We start from the raw sequence: 27,068 nt of genomic DNA on the forward strand, positions 1-27,068 counted from the left end.
ATGGAGGAGCTGAAGTTCTGGTGTCTGAAGAAAATTGGATTTCTTTTGCTACAAGCAAGTTGTTTTGGGTCTAGCTGTACATCACGTTAGTCTCTTCAGTAGGGCAGTGGTGGCTTTAAAATAGTTAGGAACTTGTGGGGTGGGCCTCACTGCGTTTTCCTAACAGGTTGCTTCCCTAGTTTAGTAAGCCAGAGTAGGCTTACTCTGTTCTTTCTTCTTTCCACAGGTCTCTGTAAGGAGTGGCATATTTTCATACCATGTGAGCTCTCCTCCTGCTGGTCAGCTGGAAGCGCAGGTAAGTGCCTTTTGTTTTCTGGGGCTAGGAGGCTGGCACTGAAGGGGTTATGGAAAAAACTCTAACATCTGCATTGGTTTTTATGGGACAAACAAATCCTTAATGGAGGATTGGTTTGGCAGTGAGCAGGCACTTTATTGTATGTGACTGGGGAGTCTTAAGGGGTTAACCGCTTCCATGTTCAGGAAGGGGTTAACCCTCTTTGGTGGCTGAAACATTTAGGATAATCTGCAGACCAGATAAAAAGAGGCATTCTTTAATTGTGTTCGGGACCTTTCATCCCTGGGAGTAATAGTTCCTGTCCCCGAAAGGGAACAGGGTCTGGGATTCTATTCCAATCTGTTTGTTTTTCAGGGTACTGTCCTTCAAAATACAGACTATTCGGTCCATTATCCCCTTGGTACTAGAGGGTCAGTTTGTGACGACCATAGACCTGAAGGATGGGTATCTTCATGTTCCCATTCACAGGGATCATCACAAGTACCTGAGATTCACCTTTCTAGACAAACACTTTCATGTTTTGGCTCTTGCATTTGGCCTGGCCACATCTCCCCAAATATTTTTAAAGATTCTGGGGGCTCTCTTGGCAGTGATCAGGGCTCGGAGAATTGCAGTCTTTTCAACAAGCAAGCTCTTATACAGAGATCTTGTTGTCTTTTCTATGTTCCCATGGATGTAAAGTGAATCTGGAAAAGAGTTCCCTTGTTCCAGCTACAAGGGTGGTTTTCTTAGGGACATTAATAGATTCCCTATCTATGAAAAATTTTCTGACGGAGGTCAAAAAATCCAAAATTCTCTCCTCTTGCCTCTCTCTACAGTCTACTGTTCGGCCATCAGTGGCTCAATGCAGTAATTGGTCTGATGGTGGCTTCCATGGACATCATTCCCTTTGCTCGATTCCATTTGAGAGCACTACAGCTATGCATGCTCAGACAATGGAACGGGGACCATTCAGATCTGTCACAGAGGATAGATCTAGATCAGTCGACGAGAGACTCTCTCCCGTGGTGGTGTTCTCAGGAGCATCTATATTGAGGCACATGCTTCCGGAGACCTTCCTGGGTCATTGTAACCATGGATGCCAGCCTGCTGGGCTCGGGAGCAGTCTGTGACTCGTTAAAAGCGCAGGGTCTATGGACTCGGAGGAGTCTGCTCTCCCCATAAATATTTTGGAGTTGAGAGTGATTTACAATGCTCTGATAGCGTGGCCTCAGCTGTCCTTAGCCCGGTTTATCAGGTTCCAGTCGGACAATATCACCTCAGTGGCTTACATCAACCACCATGGAGGAACTCGAAGTTCCTTAGCCATGAAGGAGGTGGCTCAGATTATTCAGTGGGTGGAAGCCCACAATTGTTGTCTATCTGCCATCCACATTCCAGGGGTGGACAACTGGGAAGCGGATTTTATGAGCAGACAGACTTTTCATCCAAAGGAGTGGGCTCTCCATCCGGATGTGTTCTCCAGGTTAAAACTCAAGTGGGGAACCCTGATAGATGCTCTGGAGGTACTTTGGGTTTGCAGTCTAGCATACCCGTTTCCTCCATTTGCTCTCCTTCCATGAGTCATTGCTCGTATCAAACAGGAGAAAGCATCGGTAATTCTCATAGCTCCTGCGTGGCCTCGCAGGGACCTGGTATGCAGACCTAGTGAAGATGTCATCTCTTCCACCTTGGAGGCTTCCTCTGAGGTAGGACCTTCTAACTCAGGGTCCTTTCCTTCATCCAAATCTCGTTTCTCTGAAGCTGACTGCTTGGAGATTGAACGCTTAGTGTTCTCTAAGCGTGGCTTTTCTGAGTCAGTCATTGAGACCATGATTCAGGCTCGCAAACCTGTTACTAGAAGGATTTACCATAAGATATGGCATAAATATCTTTGTTGGTGCGAATGTAAGGGCTACTCTTGGAGTAGGGGTAGGATTCCTAGCATTTTGTCTTTCCTTTAGGCAGGTCTGGATAAAGGTTTGTCAGCCAGTTCCCTTAAGGGTCAGATTTCTGCATTACCTGTTTTGTTACATAAGCGTCTGGCGGATGTGCCAGATGTTTAATCCTTTTGTCAGGCTCTGGTCAGAGTCAGGCTTGTCTTTAAGTCTGTTGCTCCTCCTTGGAGCCTTAAAGGGACAGTGAACCCAAATCTTTTCTTTCGTGATTCAGAAAGAGCATGACATTTTAAGCAACTTTCTAATTTACTCCTATTATCAAATTTTCTTCATTCTCTTGCTATCTTTATTTGAAATGCAAGAATGTAAGTTTAGATGCCGGCCCATTTTTGGTGAACAACCTGGGTTGTTCTTGCTGATTGGTGGATAAGTTCATCCACCAATAAAAAAGTGCTGTCCAGAGCCTGAACCAAAAAAGCTTAGATGCATTCAAATAAAGATAGCAAGAGAAGGAAGAAAAAATGATAATAGGAGTAAATTAGAAAGTTGCTTAAAATTACACGCTCTATCTGAATCCTGAAAAAAAATTGGGTTCAGTGTCCCTTTAACTTAGTTCTTAAGGTTTTACAACAGGCTCTGTTTGAGCCTTTACATTCCATAGATATTAAGGGCCCGATCCGATAAAAATCGTCGCCCGCAAAAGCTGGCGACGCCAATATTTGCGCTGGTTTGGTATCCTATATACGGCGTAACCTAGAAGTTACGTCCGTATATTTCTGCCGTCGCCCATAGTTTTTTGGGCCATAGGCAGGTATACCAAACCAGCGCAGTTTGGTATCCAATATACAGCATAAGGACTTACGTGGCGAAAATGGAGAAATCTTACTCCATTTTCACCTCGCCACAAAAAGCAGCCGTAAGAAGCCTTACGCTGACTATTGGAGCCCCGTAACTACCTAAACTACCTGCTAAATTAAACCTAACACCTAACGCATGCGCAATGTCTATCTACCTGTCAACCGCGATCTGCTAAATAAAACCTAACACCTAACGCATGCGCAATGTCTATCTACCTGTCAACCGCGATCCCCCACCGCAATCCCTAATAAAGTATTTAACCCCTAAACCGCCGCTCCCGGACCCCGCCGCCATCTACATAAACTAACCCCCTACTGTGAGCCCCTAAAACCGCCACCATCTAACTGATCTATCCCCTAATGTGAACCCCTAAAACCGCCACCATCTACCTTATCTATCCCCTAATGTGAACCCCTTACACCGCCGCCATCTACCTTATCTATCCCCTAATCTGACCCCTTACACTGCCGCCACCTATATAAAAATTATTAACCCCTAATCTAATCCCCCTATACCGCCGCCAGCTATATTAATATTATTAACCCCTAATCTAATATCCCTAAAGTAATAAGCTCTATTACCAGCCCTTAAAAGGGCCTTTTGCAGGGCTTTGCCCCAAAGTAAACAGCTCTTTTGCCCTATAACCTGCCCTCCCTACACCGCCGCCACCTATATTAATAGTATTAACCCCTAATGTAAGCCCCTTACACCGCCGCCATCTATATTAAAATTATTAACCCCTAATTTAATCTACCTACCCCGCCGCCATCTATATTATCTATATTAACCCTAAGTATATTATAGTTAATATAGTTATTATATTATATATATTAACTATATTAACCCTAATTATATTAGGGTTAATATAGTTAATATAGTTACTATAGTATTTATATTAACTATTTAACTCTATCTAACCCTAACACCCCTAACTAAATTCTTATTAAATAAATCTAATTCATATTATAAACTAAAATATTCCTATTTAAATCTAAATACTTACCTATAAAATAAACCCTAAGATAGCTACAATATAATTAATAATTACATTGTAGCTATGTTAGGGTTTATATTTATTTTACAGGTAAATTGTTAATTATTTTAACTAGGTATAATAGCTATTAAATAGTTATTAACTATTTAATAGCTACCTAGTTAAAATAATTACCCAATTACCTGTAAAATAAATCCTAACCTAAGTTACAAATACACCTACACTATCAATAAATTAAATAAACTACAAATATCTATCTAAAAATACAATTAAATAAACTAAACTAAATTACAAAAAAACCCCCACTAAATTACAAAAAAAAAAAGATTGCAGCAATTTTAAGCTAATTACACCTATTCTAAGCCCCCTAATAAAATAATAAAGCCCCCCAAAATAAAAAATTCCCTACCCTATTCTAAATTATAAAATACCCAGCTCTGTACCAGCCCTTAAAAGGGCTTTTTGCGGGGTATTTACCCCAAGTTAACAGCTCTTTTGCCTGTAAAAAAAAAGAACACAACACCCCCCCCCCAACATTACAACCCACCACCCACATACCCCTATTCTAAACCCACCCAAACCCCCCTTAAAAAAACCTAACACTACCCCCCTGAAGATCTCCCTACCTTGTCTTCACCCAACCGGGCCGAACTCCTCATCCGATCCAGGCGATGTCTTTATCCAAGCGGCAAAGAAGAAGTCTTTATCCAAGCGGCAGCAAAGTCTTCTTCCATCCGGCGGCATCTTCCATCAAGCGGCATCTTCAATCTTCTTTCTTCGCTCCTCCGACACGGAGCATCCATCCCGGCCGACGACTGAACGACGAATGAGGTACCTTTAAATGACGTCATCCAAGATGGCGTCCGTCGAATTCCGATTGGCTGATAGGATTCTATCAGCCAATCGGAATTAAGGTAGAAAGATCTGATTGGCTGATTGAATCAGCCAATCAGATTCAAGTTCAATCCGATTGGCTGATTGGTTCAGCCAATCGGATTGAACTTGAATACATATTTTATTGTTAGGATAGTGAGGGGGGATAGCGGATAGAGGGTTAGACGTGTCGGGCTATGTTTGGGAGGCGTGTTAGACAGTGCGGGTGATTTCATACTTTAGTCAGGTTTTGTAGGCGCCGGCAGTTTCTAACGTGCCGTAAGTCACTGGCGACTCCAGAAATTTGTACTTACGCAGATTTCTGGACATCGCTGGTTTATCCGACTTACGGCACTTTAGCATCTGACGGCGACGTATATTGGATAGCTCGAGTTGCGATGTTGCCTTCTGTTTAGGTCTGCCTGTCTTGTTTACCCTCCCTTGTCATCTGTGTCCTCTAGCTTGGGTATTTGTTCCCAACAGTAATTGATGATGTTGTGGACTCACCATATCTTAGGTAAGCATACATTTTGTTTTCTTTCCTGATAAATTTCTTTCTTTCCGTATATGGTGATTCTATAACCCCACCCTTAAATTGAAGTCAGTTATTTTTTACTAAACTTCAGGCACCTCTACACCTTTGTGTTATTCCTTTTCCATTTCCCTTCGGGCGAATGACTGGTAATTGTGGGAAGGGGAGTGACACTTAACAGCTTTGCTGTGGTGCTCTTTGCCTCCTCTTGCTGGCCAGGAGTGATATTCCCAACAGTAAGTGATGACGTTGTGGACTCACCATATCTGGAAAGAAAGAAATTTATCAGGTAAGCATTTTGTTCTTTCTTTCTTTCTTTCTTTTTTCCTTTTTCTCTCTTTCTTTCTCTCTCTCTCTCTTTCTCTATCTATCCCTCTCTCTCTCTCGTTTTCTCTCTCTCTTTTTTTTCTCTCTCTTTCACTCTTTTTCTCTTTCTTTCTCTCTTTTTTCTCTTTTTCTCTCTCTTTCTTTTTCTCTCTCTTTCTCTTTCTTTCTCTCTTTTTTTTCTCTCTTTCTTTCTCTCTCTCTCTCTTTCTCTCTCTCTCTCTCTCTCTCTCTCTCTCTCTCGTTTTTTCTCTCGTTTTTCTCTCTCTCTCTTTTCTCTTTTTCTTTCTCTTTCTTTCTCTCTTGCTCTCTCTCTCTCTCTCTCTCTCTCTCTCTCTCTCTCTTTCAACTACTTGAAAGTACCTTTCAGTAAAAAAAAAATGCTGTTAATGAACTAACAAGTATGTTTTCTTTCCATAGGAAGATGGCGCTACACTCTAAGCAGTTCTTGTTTTGTAAATATGATTACATAAAACTATCTCTATCCATTGATTGATGAAACCTGCTAATGTTTATACAACAAGCTATTTGCTGTGGATGGACACAATAATTATCTTGTTCAACTAGATTAGGAACCTTAAATAACTGACATATCTCACCATGAATTATGCAATTTAAGTTAAGAAATGAAAAGTTTAAATAACAATAATTGATTCATACACACAATAAGATGTCTGCAATCATGAATAACTCAATATTTGGCTTAATATTCATCATTTATTTATGGATACACAACAAAAGTCTAGAATATGTTATATATTAAATGAATTATTTCCCCAAAAACATTATCACAATGTAGGCCACACCAGCACAACCCAGCCAGTCCTGGATCCTTCTGAACATAGCAGTAAATCAGTACATATAGTATTCTGATAGCAGTGAATAATGTCCTTCAGTGGGATATATTATTATTTCCTCACATAGAGGTCTAAATAGTTTAAAGTTTTGATTTTGAGTTGGTCTAATGAGTACATAATGCCAGGTTTGCCTTCCTGAGTGCATAATTGTAACTGTTTCATCTTGAAATTTAGTATTGGCTACTTAATAATCAAGGTCTGATTACATCAACAGCTTCACTGGAAAATTCACTGGTTCCAGCTCAAATGGTTGCTGTGAAATCTTGTGACTTACTTTTCATTCCAGTAGTATTACAGTCCATCAGAAAACATTTTTTGCACACAGGTTTGCATGGTTTATTTAAATATTTTAATTCAGCAGACTTACCATTTTGAAACCCCTTTAAGCAAGTTTTGCATCATATATCTTGGCGTTTCGCACAGATTTATTTTCATCTTTTAATATTTAGTTTATCTTGCATTGGCTATGCAGCAATACTATTAAATAGAATATGGCAAACATGATTAACAGAGCCTGGATCACTCACAAACTAAATAAAGTCAACATTTTTTTCTGTGTTTTAAACTGTATTAAACTTTTTATGTGAACAAAATGTTCCCTTAAATTTAACACTATGCTCAAGTAAAATAATCCCTACAATTCTTATCCAACTTGAAAAGTCTGAGGGATAAATATTTTGAGACCTTTTTAATTGTTCATTCCTGTCTTCTGATCTCCAAATGCCAGAGCATCAAGGACCACTTGTGTAACTTCTGTGCCAACTGCCAGCACATCAAGGACCACTTGTGCGACTTCTGTGCCAACTGCCAGCGCATCAAGGACCACTTGTGTGACTTCTGTGCCAACTGCCAGCACATCAAAGACCACTTGTGCGACTTCTGTGCCAACTGCCAGCACATCAAGGACCACTTGTGTGACTTCTGTGCCAACTGCCAGCGCATCAAGGACCACCTGTGTGACTTCTGTGCCAACTGCCAGCGCATCAAAGACCACCTGTGCGACTTCTGTGCCAACTGCCAGCACATCAAAGACCACCTGTGCGACTTCTGTGCCAACTGCCAGCGCATCAAGGACCACTTGTGCGACTTCTGTGCCAACTGCCAGCACATCAAGGACCACCTGTGCGACTTCTGTGCCAACTGCCAGCGCATCAAGGACCACTTGTGCGACTTCTGTGCCAACTGCCAGCACATCAAGGACCACCTGTGCGACTTCTGTGCCAACTGCCACCCCATCAAAGACCACCTGTGCGACTTCTGTGCCAACTGCCAGCACAATAAGGACCAGTTGTGCGACTTCTGTGCCAGCTGCCAGCGCATCAAAGACCACCTGTGTGACTTCTGTGCCAACTGCCAGCGCATCAGGGACCACCTGTGCGACTTCTGTGCCAACTGCCAGCGCATCAAGGACCAGCTATGCGACTTCTGTGCCAACTGCCAGCACATCAAGGACCACCTGTGCGACTTCTGTGCCAACTGCCAGCATATCAAAGACCACCTGTGCGACTTCTGCACCAACTGCCAGTGGATCAAGCGTCACTTATTATGTCCCACTCCTACCTCAACTGCTGAGGCATCTTTTCTTAAAGGCATATTACACACTTAATAAATGCTAGATAGAATAGTGCATTCAAAGTAAATATTAGTCTAAAAATATCATGTAGATGTATTTTTTAAAGTTTCATTAGCTGTTTAAATATTGACAAAATAGGTGTAAAATGTTGGTGTCTATAAAACACTGGGAGCTTCCATTTTGTAACTTAGGTTACCTTCTCTGCTGTGGCCAATTAGGGACAGTTATAAATAGGTTACTAGAGTGTGCAGCCATTGGCTGTGTGGAATATAACAGTGTTCTGCATGTCCATTTCTAACAGGAATTGAAAAGCTCACAATTTCAGAATGGAATTACAGGAAAAGGGAACAAAATAAATAATGAACGTTTATTGCAAAGTTATTTTTATTTATACGATTTATCATTTTATATCACTATCTCAAAAGGGTTAAAGGGACATTATACACTCATTTTTTCTTTGCATAAATGTTTTGTAGATTATCTATTTATATAGCCCATAAAGTTTTTTTTTTTTAAATAAATGTATAGTTTTGCTTATTTTTAAATAACATTGCTCTGATTTTCAGACTCCTAACCAAGCCCAAAAGTTTTATGTGAATACCGTCAGCTACCTTCTCCAGCTTGCTCCTGTTTGTGTAAAGGGTCTTTTCATATGCAAAAGAAGGGGGAGGGGGGAGTGTCTTATTTGCCACTTGCAGTGGGCTTTCCAGCTGCCTTTTCAACAGAGCCAAACTGACAGCTTGTAAGTAAGTTTTTAAACTGTTTTATACTGGATTTTTATATCCGTATCTGTGCATCTTATTCTTTATAGTAGTGTCTATTACATGCAGTTATATGAAAATGAGTGTATACTGTCCCTTTAATGTCCCTTTAAAGCTGTTCATATTTTTAACCTTATTTTTACAGGGCCTAGATATGAAGAGGCATGTTCAGCCCTTCAAACTGTTGTTGATATTTGTTTAATATTTTCAGATTTTAGAATAGCAGTTAAAGGGACAGTAAAGTCAAAATTAAACTTTCATCATTCAGATATAGCAAGCAATCTTAAACAACTTTCCAGTTTACTTCTATTATCAGATTTGCTTTCTTCTTTGATATCCTTTGTTCAAGAGTAAATCTAGGTAGGCCTATAGAAGCTCAGGAGAGTGCATGTGTCTTTAGTACTTTAAAGTAGTACTGTTTGCAACAATGTGTGTAGCAGAGTTATATATTATAGCAAACAATGCTATAATATGCATAGAATGCTAGACACGTTCACACTACCAAGCTCCTATGAGACTATGGGGCCTATTTATCAAGCCGTCAACTGTGCTGCATTCGCCGGCACCAATACTCTCGCCTGACATAGCCTAACATTGTGGCTGCGGACCTGAATACGCTCTCCTTACACCTACATTATACTTATTAACCCCTAATCTGCCGCCCCTACACCGCCACCACCTACATAAAGTTATTAACCCCTATCCTGCCGCTCCCGGAGCCCACCGCAACTAAATAAATGTATTAACCCCTAAACCGCCAGCCCCCCACATCGCCATAAACTAAATTAAAATATTAACCCCTAAACCTAACCCGATAACTTTATATTAAATATTAACTCATCCCTATCTTATAATACATTTAAACTTACCTTTAGATTTAAATTAAACTATATTAAACTAATAATTAACCTATTCTAACTATTATAAAAAAATTACATTAAACTATATTAAACTATTAATTAACCTACCCTATTATAATAAAATTACATTAAACTATATTAAATTAATGATTAATCCAACCTATTTTTTAAACTAAAATTGCATTAAACTATATTAAAATAATAATCTAACCTAACTTTTATACTAAAATTGCATAAAACTACAAATTAAATTAAATATATTATATATTTAATCACCTAACCCTACTCAAATAATTTAAATCTACACTAAAAAATTACAAAGTTACAAAAAACTAAGTAACAAAAATAACAAACAAGTTACAAAAAATAAAAAAGAAATTATCAAAGATTTAAACTAATTTTACTTAATCTAAGGGCCCCATGAAAATAAAAAAGCCCCCCAAATAAAAAAAAAACCCTTAACCTACAATAAACTACAAATAGCCCTTAAAAGGGCCTTTTGCGGGGCATTGCCCCAAAGAAATCAGCTCTTTTACCTGTAAATACAAATTACAAATACCCCCCAACGGGAAAACCCACCACCCACACAACCAACCCCCCAAATAAAAAGCTAACTAAAAAAACCTAAGCTCCCCATTGCCCTGAAAAGGGCATTTTGGATGGGCATTGCCCTTAAAATAATCTAAAATAATCTAAAAATAAAACCCACCCAATAAACGCTTAAAAATCCTAACACTAACCCCTGAAGATCGACTTACAGTTTTGAAGATCCGACATCCATCCTCCAAGAAGCCGGGAGAAGTCTTCATCCAAGCGGCAATAAGTCCTCCAAGAAGCCGGGAGAAGTCTTCATCCAAGCCCGCAGAAGTCTTCACCCAGACGGCATCTTCTATCTTCATCTATCCGGCCCGGAGCGGGTCCATCTTCAAGACATCCGACACGGAGCATCCTCTTCTTCCGACGGACTAACGACGAATGAAGGTTCCTTTAAATTACGTCATCCAAGATGGCGTCCCTTAGATTTCGATTGGCTGATAGAATTCTATCAGCCAATTGGAATTAAGGTAGAAAAAATCCTATTGTCTGTTGCGATCTAATCAGCCAATAGGATTGAGCTCGCATTCTATTGGCTGATTGGAATAGCCAATGGAATGCAAGCTCAATCCTATTGGCTGATTGCAACAGCCAATAGGATTTTTTCTACCTTAATTCCGATTGGCTGATAGAATTCTATCAGCCAATCAGAATCTAAGGGACGCCATCTTGGATGACGTCATTTAAAGGAACCTTCATTCATCGATAGAATTCTATCAGCCAATCGGAATTAAGGTAGAAAAAATCCTATTGGCTGTTGCAATCAGCCAATAGGATTGAGCTTGCATTCTATTGGCTATTCCAATCAGCCAATAGAATTCGAGCTCAATCCTATTTTTTCTACCTTAATTCCAATTGGCTGATAGAATTCTATCAGCCAATCGGAATCTAAGGGACGCCATCTTGGATGACGTCATTTAAAGGAACCTTCATTCATCGTTAGTCTGTCGGAAGAAGAGGATGCTCCGCGACGGATGTCTTGAAGATGGACCCGCTCCGCGCCGGATGAATGAAGATAGAAGATGCCGTCTGGGTGAAGACTTCTGCGGGCTTGGATGAAGACTTCTCTCGGCTTCTTGGAGGATGAATGTCGGATCTTCAAAACTGTAAGTCGATCTTCAGGGGTTAGTGTTAATATTTTTTAAGGGTTTATTGGGTGGGTTTTATTTTTAGATTAGGGTTTTGGGCTGCAAAAGAGCTAAATGCCCTTTTAAGGGCAATGCCCATCCAAATGCCCTTTTCAGGGCAATGGGGAGCTTAGGTTTTTTTAGTTAGTTTTTTATTTGGGGGGTTGGTTGTGTGGGTGGTGGGTTTTACTGTTGGAGGGGTATTTGTATTTTTTATTTACAGGTAAAAGAGCTGATTTCTTTGGGGCAATGCCCCGCAAAAGGCCCTTTTAAGGGCTATTTGTATTTTATTGTAGGTTAAGGTTTTTTTTTTATTAGGGGGGCTTTTTTATTTTCATAGGGCCCTTAGATTAGGTGTAATTAGTTTAAATCTTTGATAATTTCTTTTTTATTTTTTGTAACTTAGTGTTTATGTTTTTGTGTAACTTAGTGTTTGTTATTTTTTGTAACTTAGCTTTTTGTAACTGTAATTTTTTAGTGTAGATTTAAATTATTTGAGTAGGGTTAGGTGTTTAAATATATAATATATTTAATTTAATTTGTAGTTTTATGTAATTTTACTATAAAAGTTAGGTTAGATTGATTATTATTTTAATATAGTTTAATGTAATTTTAGTTTAAAAGTTAGGTTGGATTAATAATTAATTTAATATAGTTTAATGTAATTTTAGTATAACAGGGTAGGTTAATTATTAGTTTAATATAGTTTAATGTAATTTTAGTATAACAGTTGGGGTAGGTTAATTAGTAGTTTAATATAGTTTAATTTATATCTAAATGTAAGTTTAAATGTATTATAAGATAGGGATGAGTTAATATTTAATGTAAGGTTAGCGGGTTGTTAGGTTTAGTGGTTAATAGTTTAATTTAGTTTATGGCGATGTGGGGGGCTGGCGGTTTAGGGGTTAATAGGTTTAGTAAGTGCTAGTGATGTGGGAGGCCAGGGGTTTAGGGGTAATAACTTTAGTTGCGGTGGGCTCCGGGAGCGGCGGGATAGGGGTTAATAACTTTTATTTAGGTGGCGGCGGTGGCGGTGTGGCAGATTAGGGGTTAATAAGTATAATGTAGGTAGCGGCGATGTCGGGGCTGCAGATTAGGGGTTAATAAGTATAATGCAGGTGGCGGCGATGTCGGGGACGGCAGAGTAGGGGTGTTTAGACTCGGCGTACATGTTAGGGTGTTAGGTGTAAACGTTACTTTTATTATACCATAGGAATCAATGGGATATCGGGCAGCAGCAAACATAAGCTTTCGCTGCTTTCAGACTCCCATTGATTCCTATGGCATCCGCCGCCTCCAGGGCAGCAGATTGAAAACCAGGTACGCTGGGCCGGAATAGTGGCAAGCGTACCTGGTAGTTATTTGATAACTAGCAAAAGTAGTCAGATAGTGCCGAATTTGCATTCGGAACATCTGTAGTGACATAACCATCAATCTGTGTCGGGCTGAGACTGGCGGATCATATGTTACGTCACAAAATTCTACTTTTGCCGGTCTGTAGCCTTTGATAAATAAGGCGAATCAAGCTCTCCACAATTACGCTGCGGAATTCCAGCGTATTTGTGGTTGACGGCTTGATAAATAGGCCCCTATGTAGATATAATCTTCAAAAAAAGATACCAAAAGAACACAGCAATTCTGATATTAGAAGTAAATTGGAAGGTTAAGAAAGCATGATGTATCTGAATCATAAAAGTTTAGTTTTGACTCTACTGTCCCTCTAATAACTTTATACTTTTGGGGCATCTTTAGCTGTGTAGCCAATATTCAGTTGCAGAGTAGAGAGGGGAAAGGTATTTGAAGCCATTTTCAGGTCTTACAATCGTGGTTCGTCATCATATTCTTATGGCATCTTCATCTTTTTAAATTTTGGTTCATATACTTTTGCGTGCCCTTACTGCGCCTCGGCCCATTTATTTTGATTCTCCAACTCTAAAAACAGCTCTTCCTATTTTTGGGACATCTTTAGTTGTGTACTTGACGTCCAATTACAATGCCTAGGGAGGAGGAGGGATATTATTAAAATGTTCACCTCTTGAAACAGTGGATCATAATAATTTGGGCTATATATAGCTGTTCTGAGAGTGGTTCATATATTGTGTGACATCTTCATATCTTCAAGCTGCTGTGTAAAAGCTCGTCATAATTCTAAGAAAAACATCATGCAGGATTAACCGGGTAGCATTTGTAGTAATATACCACCCGTTACCATGGCTCCATCCGCCCCTATGTACGACTGCTGCTGCTCCAATTTGTGACTTTTTCAGATAACAGTCTGTCACTGTGTCCTCCTGTCCACTGTCCTTAGTGTTAGGTACAAACCCATACCTTGTTGTGACTTTGTTGTTTTCCAGTATGCCCAGTAGGCCCTCTGCTGTGCTACATGTCATGCTGCTCTAAATGCCTGTCTATCCTGTGAGGCTGCTCTTATGGTGCTTTGAAGACATTCCCATAGGAAATAATCAGGAATTAATTTCTAATGTCTAATGGTTTCCATCCTTCTTTTTCCCCCAGTTCTACGATATCAAATATTACATTTTAACAAAAAATTCTAGCTTCAAATAAGGATGAAGTAGAACACCATACATTAATATTATCTTAGCTATTCATGATTGTGCACCACAGGGCTTATTCTACACCATACAATTTGGAGGTGTAAAAAGTTGACCACAAAGCTAAAATGCAAGGTATACTGGTGGGGGTCTTTATCATCTACTACCTATTGATATATTTATTTATTTATTCTTTAAATTCCCCTCCTCACTCATTTACTTCTCTCCTTTGCACTGCATACAGCTCTGGACATGCAAGAAAAGCACTATTTTGCACGTTTTTGTCAGCTGCAACATTTGAAGTTTGATGATACTAGAGTGATTAATGTAGTGCATACCCCCACTATAGAACTGCCACTAGTCTGCTTATCATATTACATCTTTACCTCTACTTAGCTGGAGCCCCTTCAGTACAATTATTTAACATACTGTAGTTCCTAATCCTGCTAATATTTTATGTTTATCTGTGGTCCTGCCAATTCCTCCCTGTACACTCTGCTTTGAAGGAAAAATACAAGCCTATTGTCTCATGACATAGTAGTGTTTTCATCCACTGGAGGGTTTTTGGCTTCAAAACCAGGTAATCCATCTCTTGTGAGGATTGCTCATAGGGGTCAATTTGTTAAGGTCCGTATGGAACTTGATGTCCCTTGTTTCTAAAGACCGCTGCTCCATAATTGTCCGCCTGCCCTTAGGCGGCGGACAGAAATCAACCCGATCGAATACGATTGGGTTGATTGACACCCCAGGGGGCAGCATTGCACAAGCAGTTCACAAGAACTGCTGGTGCAATGATTAATGCCGACAGCGTATGCTGTCGGCATTTATCGATGTGCGGCGGACATGATATGCTACATCGTATCATGTCTGCTCGCACATTAATAAATTTACCCCATAGACTCAATTACATTTACAGAGCTGGTGGAACAGGAGAGTCTACCTGATGTGAAAGACAGATACTATGTTTTAAAGCTGTTATGCTTTGGAGTTGGAATCCTTCAATGTTTAGACCCCTTCAGCAAGGTGAGTAAGTCTTGAAGCACTTTCTGTCGGTTTTAGATCAACTGCATGTACTGTAACTAAGAAAGAAAATACTTGTGGCACACAATCTTGCTCACGCTCTTGAGCCCTCTACTTATTGCTACAGACCTATTGCACTGTGTAAAGTACAACTTTTGATAGTGACCTCTACCAAATACAAATGTCATTGGACAACAATCACCATCCTCCTGTGCGCTATGGTGCTTTAGCACAACACAGACACAGTGCTATCAGTAAGTTAGTGAAACCACTTAAAAAAAAACAAAAAAAACTAAACAGTACAGACTCCCTTAGTGACTATTCCCAACATGGCTGAGTTCTGCTGCTGCTCTAACAGAAAGGTCCTTACTCTAGCTTGGGCTTAGCTGACAGCCCCTTAGTGATGTATCAATTAACATCTCGTATCAGTAGAATGGGACTACACTTATAATTATGAGAGCCAACCATATTTTCTCTATCCATCTACTAAAATTAAATCATCATAAACTACCAATTTTTTTTATATTTTTAAAAATGAGTTCTCAGCATGAATGAGGGCATATTAGGCCTGAATATTTCTGGACCCATATCAAGCTGTCAGGAAAAGACACACAAGCTGATGGGCTATTCCTCTCTATCTACCACACTTTTATCTCTTTTTTACTATGTCCAAGTTGAAATTGAGTTCATTTATTGATATATCTTTACAAGGTTATGTTATTATACTTTGTATATTCATGATCACTTTGCTTATACTTAATCTAGAACTGCATTTTTCTCAACATTAAATTATTCTACTGAGATGCATGTACTTGTGCTCACTTTATTGCTTAAAAAATGTGCTGTTTATTTCCTTGTCAGGCCCACATTGTGGTTTAATTGTGTAGACATAAATCTGAAAACTACTGGGCTGATACATTTTTTTCAATATTTATACCAAGTTCTTAAGTTATTTAAAAAATTATACCAAAAAGTACAAACTTCCCTAATTTTTCTATGGTAAAATGTGTCTCAGAGTATTGGCTAATGTGCTGAACAGGAGCATTCCTTTAGTCTGTCTAACATTTTCTCACAGGTTCTAATAGTATTCTCTGAAATTTTACGCCTACAGCTATCACTATTTTATTTTGACAAATTTAAGCTGGTGGTGAGTTTATCTTGCACTGATAAAACCAGACATGTATAAGAAACTAACAGTGAATGCAAGGTAAAGTACACTGACAGAAGAAGCTCAATTTGACTTGAGAATACTAAAAAAATGTTAGCACTGCTGCGTGTTCCCTGTTACATTCATTCTTTCCTACAAGATTGTTCATTCCAGAGTGCTGCATTAAAACTTTAAGGTTCAGCCCCCTTTTTTAAAAATTGATGAATTTGAAGCTTTCACTCTTATGCTAGTGAACTTTATACAATTGGGCCCCAAGAACTCTTCAAAAACATAAATTAGCCCCACTAACAGCAATTTTAAGAGATAACATTCCACCTCTTGAAAAATGAAGGAAAAAGGAGTTATACACTAGAAAGCCTCAGGTATGCCAGAATTATGTCTTGGGAGTCTCTGTGCTCGTTCTGAACCTGTTGCAACCAGAGCAGTCCAAAGCAAAGGGGGCACAGAATGTGGCCTACTCTGATGGGGACTTCTTTATCTGACTCATTGTCAGACTATTTACAGGGGGGAATTAGACAGTGATGCGGGTGAGGTGGTAAGAAGCACTACCACCAACAGAAAAGACAATTGTCATCGGGTTTTTTTTTGCACATTAAAATAAAAATGTTTCCTAGTTCCAGCAGATAATGGATAAAAAGAAATTCTCTGCTTAAAGGGACACTGAACCCACATTTTTTTTTCATGATTCAGATAGAGCATGCAAATTTAAGCAACTTTCTAATTTACTCCTATTATCAATCTTTCTTCGTTCTCTTGCTTTCTTTATTTGAAAAAGAAGGCATCTAAGCTATTTTGTTTGGTTCAGGACCATGGAGAGCACTTGTTTATTGGTGGGTGAATTTATCCACCAATCAGCAAGAACAACACAGTGTGTTCACCAAAAATGGGCCGGCATCTAAACTTACATTCTTGCTTTTCAAATAAAGATACCAAGAGAATGAAGAAAAATGAATAATAGGAGTAAATTAGAAAGTTGCTTAAAATTGCATGCTCTATCTGAATCACGAGAAAACATTTGGGTTCAGTGTGCCCTTAAGGGATTGTTTTAAATGGACTGACAATAATATATTGAATATCAAATCTATTGGGTTACAAGTTAAGAGTAATTTTGTTTCTAATGTTGCAAATCACAGCATTGATACTTTTTCAAAGCTTTTGCTACCTGATATTGCTTAAGTACTACTAAGGGTTAAACATAAAGGTCATATTTGTTATAATCTTATAGAATGGCTTTAAAATCATTAATGAATAATAAGAATATAATTTTAAAACAGGTGGATATGGGCAGAGCAACTGTAGTCCTAAATCGAGATTATTATATTGACGAGATCTTGTCTCAATTGTCAGGTTTTGGTATTGGCAGAAAATAATGAGATTATTGCTAGAAATACAAACCCCCATTTTTTACACACAGCCCAAAATTCACAAGAACTTAAAATGCCTGCCTGGTTATCCAATTGTGGCAAGTACTGAATCTATTTTTTCAAATATAGCCATTTTTGTAGACAGAATATTATCTCCATTTGTGGAACGGGCTCAATCATACATCAAAGAAGCATGAGATTTAAAAAAAATTATTGGAAGCTATATCACTTCTGTATGGAATATTTATTTTATTTTCCCTTGATATAATGAGCCTCTACACATCTTTTACCCATACCAGTGGTTTAGGGATGAGTCAACAAACACTTAGATTTAGTGGTAAATATTCTGAATTACAATGTACTTTGCTCTTGGAATTGCTAACAATTATGTTAAGATGTAACTATTTCCTTCTTAATACAGGGAGAGTCCACAGCTGCATTCATTACTTGTGGGAAATACAGAACCTGGCCACCAGGAGGAGGCAAAGACACCCCAGCCAAAAGCTTAAATACCTCCCCCACTTTCCTCATCCCTAGTCATTCTTTGCCTTTCGTCACAGGAGGTTGCCAGAGACGTGTCAGAAGATTTCGGAGTAGTTCCTTAGGAAGGGTATCTGCCCTTCGAGATGTGACTGGAGTTTAAAGTAGTCTTGTCAGCCTCTCAGTGAGAGTATTGATGAAAGTTTGAGTCTGGAGATGCAGGGAGAGTCTTTCTGTGAAACCATCCAGACTCATATTAACAGCTCCTTAAGCAATCAGCGTTGACAAGTTTTGCTGCCTACTTTCTTCACTCAAGTCCATGTCAGAAGCGCTGCTACAATCTATCAAACTTGAAGGACCATGTTACTGTTCCACGGCATTGATTCCGGTAAGATTGTTTCTTTTTTTTACACATATTGCAAACACTACAAGACAGGGTCACAGTGTGGCTCCTTTTATCTATATGGAATCAAGAGTTAATATCTCCTGAGGGGGATTATGAACAGTTGGGTTTATTCATATATGCTTTATTTGATTTTATGCTGCTTTTTGTGTAAGATGTTTATGGGCTCATAGGCTGAGATGGAACATACAGGTTTCACTTTCACTTTAAATGTTGCGCAGCTTAAGGGCTTGGAGCGCTTTTTCTTATAGCAGGGATGGTCCTGCATTGTGCACCAAGTAACCAGAATGGTCGGGGCTTTTATTTCCTTTCTCTTGACCGAAATTACTATGGGAGAGGAGTTTTATCTCTGTTCTGGCTGGGTCATAGGAGGTGATGAGTGCCCCAGCCATTGGGGGTATAAAAGGTGCCGCTTTTTAAATTTAAAATAAAGTTCATTTTTTCTGTAGTCCTCCGCATATCATACTTTAGCTATAAAGGATTCTGATTCATTAGAGGGGTTTCCCTCTATTTCAAAGAGTAATGCCTGTTTATATTGTGAGGGGCTCTGGAATATCCACCCTCTCAATTATGTTCCATATGCCTTGATAATCGGATTATATCAAATAAGGTTGACATGTTTGATACCACTGAGCCGCCCACCTCTGAGGAGTCCTCGTCTAGTGAGGTGCACACCCTACATGCATCTCGTATACACATGCAGCTTCCCATTGCACTGCTAATCCTCCATCTGGAGGGGGCCTTTTTTCACCAGACGTTACTACGCAGTTTCCACCGGCGGTGTCTGCGGCCATTAGTGCTTTTCCTCGTACTGCTAAGCGCAAGCGAAAGGTTAAATCTTGCACTCCTGCCCAGATGGCATAATGTAATTTATCGGATATATTCGATCAGTTATTCGAGGATGAGGTTCTCTCTGAAACTTCAGAGTATGAACTTTCAGGGTTGGAGTCTGCTGCCTATAATCCTCCGCCTGTGGAGGATCCAGTTTTTTTTATTTAGGACAGAACGTTTATGCTTTCTGCTAAAGGAGGTTCCAAGGGCCGAGCTGCCAGTCAAACCTCTGGGTCCTAAATTTGATGGCAATCATTATTAAGGACGAGTGGAACAGGATTAGATTCCTCTTCCTTTTCGTCTGCCTTTTAAGGATCCTGGTTCCGGGCTAATTTTACGCTTGCCACACGTAATGCTAGCCCGTGTGAGGATAGTTCATCATTCATAGAGCCGCCGGATATAAGGATGGAAACCCTGTTAAAAAGGATTTTCAACCTATGGGATATTTGCTTTTACGGGCGGCGCTTGTCGCCTCAGTTGCTGAAGCGGCTACCTTTTGGTGCGTCTCCTTTGCGAAAATGATCGAGGTGGAGGGTCTCCTCGACATTTTTCAGGAAAGAATTATGGCTTTCTGGGTTACTAATTCTTTTATCTGTGCTGTTATTACACTGATTAATTAGCCTATGGCGAAGACTTCAGGTTTTCTTTTCAGGCCCGTAAGGCGCGCTGACAGATATAACTTCTAAGTCTAGTCTCTTTCCCTCTCCTTTAAGGGAAAGAGTTTGTTTGACTATCTCAACGGTTTCAGGAGCCAAGGGTGCCTTAATACCGTAAGATAAGGAGAACAATTCTAAGGGACAAAGTTCATATTTTTGTTCCTTTAGTTCTGATAAAAGCCCAGCGTCAGAGGCCTCCGCTAAACCAGAGCAAACCAAGTGTTCTTGGAAGCCGGCTCAGTCCTGGAATAGATCTAAGCAGAGCTAGAAGCCCGTCGAGACTAAGTCTGCATGAATGGGCGGCCCATGGTCCTATTTTGGATCATGTAGGGGGCCGTCTGTCGCTCTTTTAGAGGCTTGGTTCAGGGACGTGCAGGATCCTTGCGTCCTGGAGGTCATAGCTCAGGGTTACAAGATAGGTTTCAAATCTCATCCACTCAGAAGCAGATTTATCGTCTCAACCTGTCTTCAAGACTAGGAAAGAGGGAAGCCTTTCTGGAGTGCGTATGGGATCTGTCCTCCTTTGGAGTCATTGTCCCAGTGCCTATCATAGAGTGAGGTTTGGGATACTATTCAAACATCTTTGTGGTCCCAAAGAAGTAGTGATCTTTCCGTCCAGTTCTGGACCTAAAGTGCTTAAACAAATTATATATGTCCCCTTGAAGACAATAAGGTGCATCATTCCCTTAATTCAGGAAAGGCTGTTTATGACTACTATAGATCTGAAGGAGGCATTCCTTCACCTTCCAATCCACAGGGAACACTTCCAGTGCCTCAGGTTTAGGTTCCTGGACTAGCACTTCCAGTTCATTGCACTTCCGTTTGGTCCAGCTACTGCTCCAAGAAATTTCCGAAGGTTCTAGGGGCTCTTCTAGCAGTCGCCAGAACCCAGGGTGTAGCAGTAGCTCCCTACTTGGATGACATTCTGGTACAAGCACTATAAGTTTTGTCTGGCAGAAGACCATTTGGAATCTCTCCTCTGGGGAAGATAAATAGAGAAATAAGTTCTCTTATTCCAAGCACCAGGGTATTAGATTCCATAGACATGAGAAAATTTCTAACAGACCAGAGAAGTTGCAAACTAGCTTTAACATGTCTTGCCCTCCAGACCTTCTTAAGGCAATCTGTGGCTCAGTGTATGAAAGTGATTGGGCTCATGGTGTCCAGCATGGGCATCATTCTCTTTGCCAGGTTCCACCTCAGGCGTTGCGACTGTGCATGCTGAGGCAGTGGAACGACGATCATTTGGATCTGTCTCAACAGATTTCTCTCTTGGTGGCTCTATCCGGATCACCTGTCCTGAGGGACATCCTTTTTAAGACCATCCTTGGTGACTGTGACTACGGATGCAAGTCTGTCAGGATAGGGAGCTGTTTGGGGCACCAAGAAGGCACAGGGCCTGTGGACGCAGGAGGAGAGCTCCCTCCCGTTCAACATTCTAGACCTTCGGGAAATATTCAATGCTCTGAAGGTTTGGCCCCTACTGGGTCGTCCCAATTTATCTGATTCAAATCAGACATTATATCCTTGGTGGCTTACATCAACCATGAAGGGGGAACAAGAAGCTTCCTGGCATTGAGGGAAGTATCTCGGATTCTGGGGTGGGCGGAGACCCACAAATGTTTGCTGTCAGCGATCCACATTCTGACAGGTGGGGAACGTCGGAGATAGATCTCATGGCATCCCGTCTTAATACCTAGCTACCCAGATATGGGTCGAGGTCCAGGGGTCCTCAAGCGGAGCTAATAGACGTAGTAGCGGTGCCTTGGAGGTTCAATCTAATTTCTCTTTTCCTGCCATTACCACTACTTCCTTGAGTGGTGACTCGAATCTTTCAGGAGCAGGCATCAGTGATACTGATTGCTCCATCATGGCCGCAAAGTATATGGTTTGCGGATCTAGTGGGGATGTCATCATATCCTCCTTGGAGTTTACCTTGTTGCAGGGATCTGCTGGAACAAGGCCCCTTCATTCATTAAAATCTAGATTCTTTGAGGCTGACTGCGTGGACATTGAATGCTTAGTCTTAGCCAAGAGAGGGTTTTCTGAGAGTGTTATCGATACTCTCATTCAAGCTTATAAGCCGGTTACTCGTTGCATTTTTCATAAGGTATGGAGGACCTACTTATTCTGGTGTGAAAAGTGTGGTTTGTCCTGGCACAAAGTAAAGGTTGCCAGGATTCCTTCTTTTCTCCAGGTTGGACTGGAGAAGGGCCTCTCAGATAGTTCCTTGAAGGGACAGATTTCGGCCCTGTCTGTTTTACTGCACAAGAGGCTCGCTGAGCTTCAGGATTTACAGTCTTTTGTTAAGGTTCTGACTAGGATCAGACCGGTGTTTAGATCTAATGCTCCTCCTTGAAGTTTAAATCTTGTTCTTAAAGATTTGCAACAGGCTCTCTTTGAGCCTATGCACAAGGTTGACATTAATTTTTTTGTCTTGGAAGGTTATTTTTCTACTAGCTATTGCTACTGCGTGCAGAGTCTCTGAGATTGCTGCCTTGCAATGCGACCCTCCTTATCTGGTGTTCTATGCTGATAAGGCTGTTCTACAAACTAAGTTAAGATTTCTTCCTAAGGTTGTGTCAAATCACAACATCAATCAAGAAACTGTGGTTCCTTCCTTATGTCCTAATCCTTCTTTATCGAAGGAATGTTTACTGCATAATCTGGATGTGGTTCATGCCTTGAAGTTCTATCTTCAGGCTACAAAGGAATTTAGACAAACTTCTTCTCTGTTTGTAATCTATTCTGGGAAGCGTAGGGGTCAGAGGGCCTCTTCAACTTCCTTATCTTTTTGGTTGAGGAGTATCATCTGCTTAGCATATGAGTCAGCGGGTCTTAAGCCTCCTCAGAGGATTACTGCTCATTCTACAAAAGCAGTGGTTTCCTCTTGGGCCTTCAAAAATGAGGCCTCTATGGATCAGATTTGTAAGATGTGCTACCTGGTCCTCCTTACATACTTTTTCCAAATTTTACAAGTTTGATGTATTTGCTTCTGCTGAAGCAGCCATCGGGAGAAAGGTTTTGCAGGCTATGGTGCCCTCAAATTAGGGGCTGCCTCTCTTTTTTACCCTCCCGTTAGCATTCAGTGTCCTCTGTAGCTTGGGTATTGTTTCCCACAAGTAATGAATGCAGCTGTGGACTCTCCCTGTATTAAGAAGGAAAACATAAATTATGACTTACCAGATAATTTCCTTTCCTTCGATACAGGGAGAGTCCCCAGCTCCCGTCCGTGTTCTCCGATGGGTGGGCCTAAATTTATTTTGTTTTCATCTGGGGGGGAGGGGGGTGTGTCAAGTTAACAATAAATAATAGTCTGAGCATAAGTGAAAATATACTGAACAGCAAGATGGTTTATTGAACCTCTACTTTCCAATATTTTCTGTACTTAATTCCTCCTAAAACATCCACAACATCTGCGGCCACTCTTGGGCCTTACCAAGCTTATAAACAGCGTAGAGGAGGATTAGCATTTGGGGTGGCCACTTTTGGGCCAAAGAAAAAGTTGTGGGAAATTAGTTAATGAAACGACAAAGTAGAATATATAGTAGGTAGTATACAGTGCTCAAAAACTAGGTAATGCTAAACAGTCAGAAAATATATATATATAAGCAATGTTACAGACAGCTCATGACCAGACAATAATACACCACTGAGATAATGGTTATCTATATATAAACATAGAAATCAATTATCTTATAAGTAGAAAGATACTCATATGTGTTCTTTATGTTATTACTATGATAGTCCCCCGAAGGAAGTAGTGCACTATTATGAAGCCATAGGTATTATATGCACTAATTGCTATCTAATAATTTTAAAGTCAGCATATATGGTTCAATAGGAGATTGCTATGCAGCAAAATAGGATAAATATACACATATATATACATATATACACATATATACATATATACTAAGTGCTTTAAAAGTACCAATCCTGTGAAGGAGTATGTTTTAACATTGGTGAATAGGACATGTAGTGCTTCCTATGGTGGGTTATTTTTTAAGAGCGATGGTGGTATTCAAAATAGAGAGCTAAATACCTAGGGGAGGTAGTATTAAACAAAGATATACTAGCGCAGCGTAAAATACATGTGTCAGGAAAGCTAAATATCTAGAGGAGGCAGTATAAAACATAGACATCCTAGTGCAGTGTAATATATCTGTGCCATCAGAATAGGAAGCTAGACGTTAATTATTAGAGTAGTATGTCCTATGAGTATAAATAGCTGTAATGAAACGGAGAGCTTTTATTTATATGAGATAAGGCTGAATTTATAGTACTGATAAAGGTGTTATTAATATTAGGGGAGTGGTGTTAGTGTTATTATTGTTATTAGAACCCAGTGGGGTAGAGAGAGATATCATAGGATTATTAAGTATCTGATAGTTAAGCTTTTGTATTAGCTATGTGAATAAATAATGTTAGAGCATGTGGTATAAGATTAGATAAAGAGGCTAGCTCTCTTATGGATAAAGCTCATGAAAAAATACTGTGATATTTAATATATGTGTGAATTAAACCCTAAAGCGAAGTTATGCTCAATTATACTTGATCTGTAAGATATAGGTAACAACTAGCAATTCCATATAGGAGATCATCTCAGAGCTAAGCACATAATCTCTAGATTAGAGTAGACAATGCAGGGAAAAAGTAGCATGGTGAGTCAACAGGCTAATGTATATCACACTAAGAACCCAAGAGGTATGATGAGTTTGTGTAAGTGTTAGTGTGTGAAGTGCAGAATAAAATAGGATAATAGAACTGCACTTAACATCCTAATTATACAGTTTCTCTGACATTGTTTAAAACTTTATCTGCAGGATTATCGCTTCTTAAAGCTGTTGTCTAGTACAGATGGATAGCAGTAGACCATACTCACAAACTAGGAACCATAGAAAGTGCTGCAAGTAATAACTCAAATAAGATATATTTAATACCTCTACTCTACTAGAAACAGTGTAGGCATTGTTTGGTAGGTAAAAATGATACTGGGACTATTATGTTAGCATTCATCATCTCTCTATATAAGAAACAGGGGTTCTCAATGGAAATAATTATTCCCTTTCTTTCATTATGCAATTCATATGTGTGAGAAGCATAAAAAGAAAAACTATCCCCAATTCTTTTAAAACTAAGACAAACTCCATGTCTACTTTGACAAATTGTTAATATCATAGGCAAAAGAATTGCATAAACATTATGGAGAGCAATGAATATCCAAGATTGGCATATCGTTATCAGGAACATTGTGAGTAACCCAGATTAGATGCGTAATGAAAAAGAAAAAAAGAACAAAGGAAACCCCTCAGAAAACATATCGAAACATATAGAGAGGACTAACAGAAAAAAAAATAAAAAATAAAAGAAATTAAAAACTCCCTGGGAGAGGTATGATAGTACTGAACAATAAAATTCTAGTTTATGATAAGAGGCCATCAAGTAATAGGTCTTAAGTCCAGTGGATCTAGATTAAGGCCACATGGAGGAGAGTCTGCAGCCTGAAGATAAGGAATCTCTTACCCGATGCCAACTTTGAAGGAGCGAAGGTCAAGGTGTTCAACTAGTGTAGAGATCTGCTTAGCTGTACTGGGGATCCGTGGTGACCGGGTTGCGAGGAATATGTACAGCAGTAGCAGCGGGTCATTTGGCTGTATTGCTAGTAGCCAAAGTGCTCTACCTTTGCTGATTGTATGCAAGGGTCTCAGGTGCTCCGGAGCCTGACCACGGGAGTCTGCCACCCTTCCCCAGCCAGGCAACGAAGGCATGCGGCCCATCTTCTCCCTAGAGCCAGAGTAAGGATCTGGAGTAGGAGGTTGCTGAGTCAGTAGTTGATGTGTGGCTCGGATCGATTTTTCAACAGGACCCAGGCCAAGTTCCATCAGGGTAGGGTTTCTCTTGATCTTATTTATAAGATGCTGATTAGATGTGGAAGATAACACAACTCCTCCATATTTACAGGAATTCTCTGGTTGGGACCTTGGGATTGAATCTGGTACCGAGTTCTCCTTTACTTGGTATTCAAGAAAGATGATATTCTCATCCCGGACAGCTCTCCTCACAGATAATAGAGTAAGTCTTGATATTGCTGTCAGTTCGCTTGTTCCATAGTCATAGTTTCTAATCCAGGCTAGTGTGGTGTGTTGGAAATCTTCCTTCTCTCTGGGTACCTCTCGTTGCGCAATATCTTCTGTTTCAGCCGCCATCTTGGCTGTGTAATTCCCATGCACAGGGGACTTAGTTCTTATAATTTTTTTTTAAGATCAGCGTATCTGCTGATCATCTGTTGTTCCAGATTTTTAAGGAGAACTTTAATCAGTTTACATTGATCCTCCTCCATTTCTAGATGTTTTATCCGGATCGACGGGGGGGGGGGGGGGGGGAGGAGGAGATAGATGTTGAGCCGGCTCTTCTGCTTTTAACAAGTTAGTTTGACACTTTCTGTTGAGTATAGAATTCAGAAAATATTATCCATTTACTCCATGAGATATCTTGATTGCGATTCTTAAGTTTAACAGCTTGGATGCATGGGTTATGTATAGATATCTAACAGATTGTCTAAGGTCTTAGCAGAGCTTCAAAATTTGCTGCCAGCCATGATGGATGCTTGGACACGCCCTCCATAATTTGTTTTTTTATTTCAGGATAATTTTTTTATGCAGATCCAATGAACAGCAATGGGTTTCAATTTTGCCCCCAATTACGCTAATATTTTTATGAATATTTTTGAAGAACATTTATTTCATGAGAATCCTTTGTTTTTACAATATGGCACCACATGGTGGCACTATATTGACAATATTTTTGGGATTTAATGTGGTGACATTGGAACCCCATTGAGTTTTGTTGAAGAATTGAACAATTGTTCTAGATATATTACATTTAAGGTAACCTGTAGCAAATTAAATGTGGACTTTTTGGACACTACTGTTTAAAGAGAGGGTAATTTATTGAAAGTGGATTTGTATAAAAAAATCTATAGATCGTAATAACCTTTTTAGTTCTGATAGTGCCTATCCTCCTTTGTTGCTTACATCTTTACCCTACAGTCAATTTTTACAGGTTA

The sequence above is a fragment of the Bombina bombina genome, chromosome 6 (assembly GCF_027579735.1).
Source record: "Bombina bombina isolate aBomBom1 chromosome 6, aBomBom1.pri, whole genome shotgun sequence".
Classification (NCBI taxonomy): domain Eukaryota; kingdom Metazoa; phylum Chordata; class Amphibia; order Anura; family Bombinatoridae; genus Bombina; species Bombina bombina.